Here is a 7,107-nt window from a genome sequence, read left to right as displayed (position 1 = left end):
AATTACCTTCATAACAACATTTGGAGTAGTGCTCTATTACCTATCACACTCGGCACCATAGCCTGGCCAAGTTGGTACGTACAATGTAGCCATCACGAGCTCCATTCATTAGCTCATCCTTTTAGAGAGATAATAACAGGTAAGCCCAAAACAGCAGGGGCATCCCCTTCTGTGAAGGTGTCCTTCCTAGTGTTAGAGGGTCTTCCTTCTCTGGGAAGAGGTGGGAAGAAACCCTCTATCCTCCATAGGCTCCTCCTCCTCACTTGGCTTTAATGCCCATTACTAAATAGTTCCTTCTCGTTGCACTCTCCAGAAGTCACTTCCTTGCGGCCCTTCGCAGATGCCATCCCACCATTCACACAAACATGCTGTCCAGGGTTCTTCCCTCTGCAGTTCAGAAGCCGAAAATCATAGAGGTAATAAATGACCAGTGAAATGCTCCAAAGGCCATGGACCCTGAAACGAAACTCTCTGGGTTTGGATTCCAGTTCCACCACTTAACACCCATGTGACTTTGTCCAAGTTACTTGCAATGCCCTGAATCTCAGTTTCTTCATCTGTATCATGGGATAGTAATTATAATTCCTTCCCTATAGGGTTTTGGTGGGAGATGCTTTGAGCATTTTGAGCATTTAGTAACTGTTTAGACTATTAAGTTAACTAGGGACTATCTACAATCTGGGAGGAAACGTTTTTGGATAATGGACTTCCTGTACTACTTAAACCAGTAACACCAGGTCAAGGTCTGTGCTGAGCTTTTCTGCCCATGATGGCTGCTGTCTGTGATACTGGGAAGTTTTCATCTCCCTCTCCACACTCAGGGGGGCTAAGAAGTCAGAGTTTGATATGACTGAGAATCCCAAAGCACTTCATCCCTAAAATAGTTCAGCACACAAACAAGAGGGGCAAGAGAAGTAATATTTGCTGATGCCTTCTATGTGCTGGTCTACATTCATTGCCTCACTCAAGACTCATAACGTCCTATAAATCAGATAGTACGACCCCCAATTTGGAGAGCAAGCAACTGAAGCCCAACAAGATAGAAATAATTTGCCTACAATTATAGAGCAGAGCCAGGGTTGCCCAGCTTCAATGCCCATACTCCTGCCAGTTACACCATGATACTTCTCCCAAGAGGGCTAGACCTTGACCTATTTCTTGCAAGCTATCGGCTTCTGTACTAGATTCAAAAATAATTTTTTTTTTTGCGTATTTGAGAAATGCTTTTTTTCCCTTAGCCCCACCAAATAGCCGCTCAAGTCATTCAAGGAAGGGTATGAAGTGGGCAGGAGACCTTGAATTGCACATGCGTAAATTATAAAGCCTAAAAACTAATGGGAAAATAGATGTTTGAAGTTTTTGATTTTTCATTTGTTTTTAAACCAAACCACTGTTTACAAAGAACGTCAGTGAAAGATGCAGAATAACTAGCTGCTTTTCCTTTATTTTTAGACTCAAGTAAATATTTGGTAACAATACACTCTGCAAAACAAGCTGAACTTCAAAAATCAGTTCACGAAGCCCTGTAGAATGATTAAAATGAGTAAATTGTGAAGATACAATTCATCACAATAAAGGATTTCATGGTCAATTAATTCTGAATTATGGCTTCAAACCCCTCCTTTAACAGACTTATCCCTCCATCTACCCATCAGCTAAACCAACCATCCCTCCAGTACACATATTTAGCAAATGGAAAGCCATTTATGTGACAGCGCTGATCTGGGTTCTGGGATAAAGCAATGCTTCCAGTCCACGAAGGGGGCTGAGATCACAATAAGCCAATAAACAACTGAATAGAGCAAGCTAATTGCAGGCACCGATAGTTGGTATGAATGAAATCTAATCCGAGGATAAGGGTTTATGGTGGAGAAGTTACTTGAGTAGAGTGGTCATGGGAGGATTCCATAAAGTTGCCATTTGAATTAAGACCTGAATGAGAAAGAGCCAAACCTTCACAATGCAGAAGAAATCACTCCCAGGCACAGAAAGTTTTTAACAATTCAAAAGCACTGTCTTCCTCTGTTCAGGCTGCTGTACAAAGTACCATAGACTAGGTGGCTTAAACAACCGAAATTTATTCCTCCCAGTTCTGGAGGCTAGAAGCCCGAGATTAGAGCACCGGCAGGGTCAAGTTCTGGGGAGGGCCCTCTTCCTGGTTGTGGACTGCTCACCTCTTGTGTCCTCACACGCCAGAGAACAGAGAGCAGCAGGCTCTCCCCTGACTCTTATGACACTAATCCCGTGACCTCATCTAATCCAAAGACCCCGCCTCCTAATACCATCATGTTGGGGGACAGGACAACAACATAGGAATTTTGAGGAAGACACATACATTCAGTCTGATCACATACCAATATTAGAAAAAAAGGCAGTACTTCTGGATCCAGAGTGGTGGTATGAGATGAGGTCGGAAAGGTGGGTAGGGCCACGTTAATTTTATACAGTTGGAAGGAGCCTGAATTATAATCCAAGTACAATGGAAATATATCTGCAGGTTCTAAGCAGGGGGAGACATGATTTGAATTAGCTTTAAAAACAATAATCCAGATGCTTGGCTGAGAATGACTTACAGCGGGGCAAGAGTAGAGGCTGGGGACTAGTTCAAGTGCGATTGAAGAGGTTGAAGTGAAAGAAGATTCTAAAGACTCGCAACTGTTCTCCTTAATGGTAAGGAGACTTCACTGGCCAGAGGCAGCTGAATGTAGTTTAATAATGTCTCTATTTACATGCAGCATATCTGCTTTAAAGTACATTGTTTTGTTATTATTTTGTCAGAGGTAGAGATAATGGTGGAGATTAGCAGTTATATATAATTCCGCCAAATATTAAAAGGCACTTTACTGTTGCTGCCAGGAACCATCCTGCAGCGCTGTTGGTCCTCAAAGGAGCACAACAGAATCTAGGAAATTAATTCTTCCCTTCAGCCTAACTGCAAAATTGCAGAAACCATTTGCTAAATAGGACCAGCCATTCTCAAGAAGGCAGAGAGTCCTTCCTCAGGCATTTTTTATTAGAGGCCATTTATCAATTTCTACCTATCATTACGGATAATTGAAGGGAAACCTGCGACTGGCAATTTATTGGCATTTTTCTTGGACTCAGACAGAAGCTAGTTTGAAAGTGCTGTCAACAGCGGCCCTGGCTGCAAACTTCCTTGCTCAGAGGCGATGCTGAAGTGCAGTTAGGTGGTCTGGCCTGAGCTACCCCATCTTTCTGCCCATAAATCAGCATCGTAAAACATCCTGGAAATGTTGTGATGGCGCTGAATGCATAAAAAAGTGTTCGCACGCCGAATCTATTGTCGTCATTCTCGGTGGCAGAGGGGAGTGACAGGACGCTCACGCGTCGCTGAGTAGCAGCGCGGCATAATAAAGCATGGTTTGCACCCTGGGTATCACACATTTCTCGGGGCTTCGCGAAGGTTTTTCCAAGTTCCGCCTTCCCCTCTTTGCAGTCATCCTGGCCCCAGCTGCGCGTCGGCCTTTGACTCCATCTGTCCTTCCGCTGGGGACGAGTCTCTCTCGCCAAATGCAGAACACAAGTTTGGCTCCCCAAAGTGATTCTAACCCCCACCCTCTGCTCAGCCTGAGCCAAGCGTCAGGCCTGCCGAAGGAACAGTCCAGGGGATGGAGAGAGGAGGGCGTGGAGGGGCTGCTGCTCTCGCCCCCCCCCGCCCACTCGCACGCAAAGCCGGGACAGACCGCCTGCCTCGCGATCCAAATCTGCGCGTCCTTCCTGCTGCGCTCCCCTTTCGGGTCCCCGGCCCCGGCGAGAACGCGCCCCGCTGCAGAGCGGAGACTCGCAGGTTGGAGTTTGCCCGCGTATGCGCCGCGTCACTGGCGGGGAGGGGAAGGGAAGGGGGGCGGTGGGGGCTGGGTCGGAGCTGGAGCCGGGCGGTCCTCTGCTCCCCGAGACGCGGCGGGGAGAGGCAGCCCCCTGAGCCGCCGACACCGCCAAAGCTAGAGCCGCCTCTCCCTCCCTCCCTGCCTCCTTCGCTCCTGCCCGGCGCCCGCACTCGGCCTCCCCGCCCTTACTCCACCCCCTTCCCCAGGCCGACCCCCATCCTCTCCTTGTGTGTGCGCGCTTTAAATAATTTCATCCTTTTTGGCAAACGAAATAATGCACCTGACTTTACCAGGGGGAAACAACAAGCCGAGCAGAACAAGGAACAGATGTAAAAGGAATAAAAGGAGAGAGGAGAAGAGATGAGACTCATTGAAAGAAATCCAGGGGCTGAAGGGGTGGCTGCAACGGCAGAGGCAGCTAGAGCTTCCCTGTCTGCGTGAGCGGCAGGCGGAGGACGTTTTCACCAGTTGCGGATTGAACCTCGGGAACTCCTGGGTATGTTCGTTTGCCAAACAAAGTCTTTTCTTCTTTGGCCCAGACACTGAAGAGGCTCCTGGATTTTTCTGCCACCCCTCCACAAGCTGGCAGTTACCCGGGAGCTTTCCCGATTTGCTGGCGGAGAAATTAGCCCTTCTGGGCGGAGGATGGGCAAAGGGCACCAGCAGCGGGGGGCTCCCACCGGGAAGCGCCTTCTGTTCCCCGGGAGGCGAGGGTCACCCCGCGGGCTGCCGGGCGGCGGCGGCGCTACCGGGGCTCAGCGCTTCCTGCTCGGGCTCTTCATGCACGCGTGGCTGTGGGTGGCCTCGGGTTCATATGCCCAGGTGTTCAACCTCAGCCTTTCCGTGGACGAAGGACTTCCTCCGGACACTCTAGTTGGCGACATCCGCGCGGGGCTGCCGGCGGCACAGCAGCAAGAGGGGGGCGGCTTCTTTCTATCCGAGGATTCGGATGACTCACCGCTGTTGGACGACTTCCACGTGCATCCGGACACCGGCATCATCCGCACGGCTCGTTGCCTGGACCGCGAGCGGCGGGACCACTACAGCTTTGTGGCCGCCACGCTGCTGGGCGCCGTGGTGCAGGTGGAGATCCGCGTCAACGACGTGAACGATCACTCGCCCAGCTTTCCCCGCGACTCCCTGAAACTCGACGTCTCCGAGCTCAGCCCTCCAGGTACCGCCTTCCGCCTGCCAGGTGCCCACGACCCGGACGCCGGCCTGTTCAGCACGCAGGGCTACACCCTGGTGCAGCCGTCCGACCTTCCCGAGGACCCCGCAGGACCGTTCTTCCAGTTGCGCTACGGAACCCCGGGATCACCACAGGCCTCGTCGCCCCTGGAGCCCCTGGACCTGGTGCTGTTGCGACGCTTGGACCGAGAGGCGGCGGCGGCACACGAGTTGCATATCGAGGCCTGGGACGGCGGCCGCCCGCGGCGCACGGGCCACCTGCGTGTGGAGCTTAGGGTGCTGGATGAGAACGACAACCCGCCGGTCTTCGAGCAGGGCGAGTACCGCGCCGCGGTGCGGGAGGACGCTCGGCCGGGCGCCGAGGTCTGTCGTGTGCGCGCCACCGACCGCGACCTGGGGCCCAATGGCCACGTGCGTTACAGCCTCCGCGCCCGGCAGGCGCTCGGGCCACTGGGCGATGCGGCCTACTTCACCGTGGAGGAGCTGAGCGGCGTTGTGCGGGTGCAGAGGCCGCTGGACCGCGAGGAACAGGCCTGGCACCAGCTGGTGGTCGAGGCCCGCGACGGAGGGGCCGAGCCCGAGGTTGCCACGGTACGCGTGTCCATCGCCGTGCTCGACGTGAATGACAACCCGCCCGCCATTCACCTGCTCTTCCTCACCGAGGGAGGGGCCGCGCGCGTTTCCGAGGGCGCCGCACTCGGCGACTACGTAGCTCGCGTCTCGGTGTCCGACGCTGACGGTGATCCGGAGCAGGAAGAGGAGGCCTTTGGGGAGCCTGGTGTTGGCCTCGGAGGCGGGAGCATCTCGTTGTCCTTGGAGGGCGGGGATGGAGCCTTCGCGCTGCGCTCTGGCGGCTCCCCCGGGGTATTTTTCCTCTGCGTCGAGGGGCCCCTGGACAGGGAGAGCCGCGACCTGTATGATTTGCGACTGGTGGCCACGGATGCTGGCTCCCCGCCGCTGAGCACAGAGGAAACGCTGCTGCTTCGGGTTGCCGACCTCAACGACCAGCCGCCTCTCTTCAGCAGGGAGCATTACCTGGCCTCGGTGTCAGAGGCCGCGGCCCCAGGCACCGCGGTCGTGTGGGTCAGCGCCTCCGATGCAGATGAGGCTGGCACAGACCACGCCCGGCTGCGCTACTCACTGGTCCATCTTCCGGTTCGCTGCAACCCAGAAGGTGTGTGGCCCTCGGCGGCGGAGTGTGGACCGTCCTTCACTATTGATCCTGAAACCGGCGTGATCAGCACCGTCCGGAGTCTGGACCGAGAGGTCCAGGAGGCAGTAGAGTTGAGAGTGGTAGCCCAAGACCTCGGAGAACCCCCACTGACGGCCACCTGCCTGGTGAGCATCACCGTGGACGATGTGAATGACAACGAGCCCATCTTCCGGAGGCAGGTGTACAACGCCACCCTTGCGGAGCATGCCCCGGTTGGACACTGCTTTTTGCAGGTGAGTGCATCATGCTTCTGGATCAACCTCTGGATTCCAGAAAGGCCTGGGAAGGGAAGGTAAGGCAAGATTAAGCCCATCCAGGGAAGGAACACTGTGATGTAGGTAGTCGTACCCTGGCTCCAAAAGCAAGGGGGCATGAGCTTCAGTTCCTCCTCTACAGTGAGATGAATGGGTGCCCTCTGGGCACCTAACTTTTCTGTCGGGCTTGCACTGAGTGATCTCGAAGGGGCTTTCTGCTTCCTGTGATATTTGGATCCTGGTTTTGCTTAAGGAATCCGGTTTCCTTCATGCTGGCTCTGTGCACCCACATCGATTTGGGAGGAACCACTCACTCAAACAGTGTGCAAATGGCAGTGTCTCACATTTCTGAGCATCGATGTGTGGCATCTTAGAGAAATAAGGTGGTCCTCAAAAATTATTTTTTTCCAAATAATAATAATAATATACTTTAAACACCAAAACTGTTTGAGTAACTATTTGCAGAGATTTGGTACATGTTGTAACTTCCTTAGAGGCTTACAAAGGCTAGTTGACAACATTAGTTCTTTTTTTTTTTTTTAATTCAGTTGTGGGTTGAGTTCCTCCAGAGACACCTTCAGGACTCTGAGAAGTAGTGGGGCTC

The 7,107-nt window shown here is 53.0% G+C and overlaps 1 pseudogene; it reads left to right on the top strand.

The window, feature by feature from the left end:
- The first annotated feature begins 4,078 nt into the window (after window positions 1-4,078).
- On the top strand, window positions 4,079-6,545 carry LOC148109082 (protocadherin-23 pseudogene; annotated as a pseudogene).
- The last annotated feature ends 562 nt before the right edge of the window (window positions 6,546-7,107 follow it).

The sequence above is a fragment of the Ursus americanus genome, chromosome 13 (assembly GCF_024610735.1).
Source record: "Ursus americanus isolate L20-20 chromosome 13, mUrsAme1.1.p, whole genome shotgun sequence".
Classification (NCBI taxonomy): Eukaryota; Metazoa; Chordata; class Mammalia; order Carnivora; family Ursidae; genus Ursus; species Ursus americanus.
The sequence above is the reverse complement of the archived record's forward strand: the minus strand, read 5'-3'. Positions and strand labels throughout refer to the sequence as shown.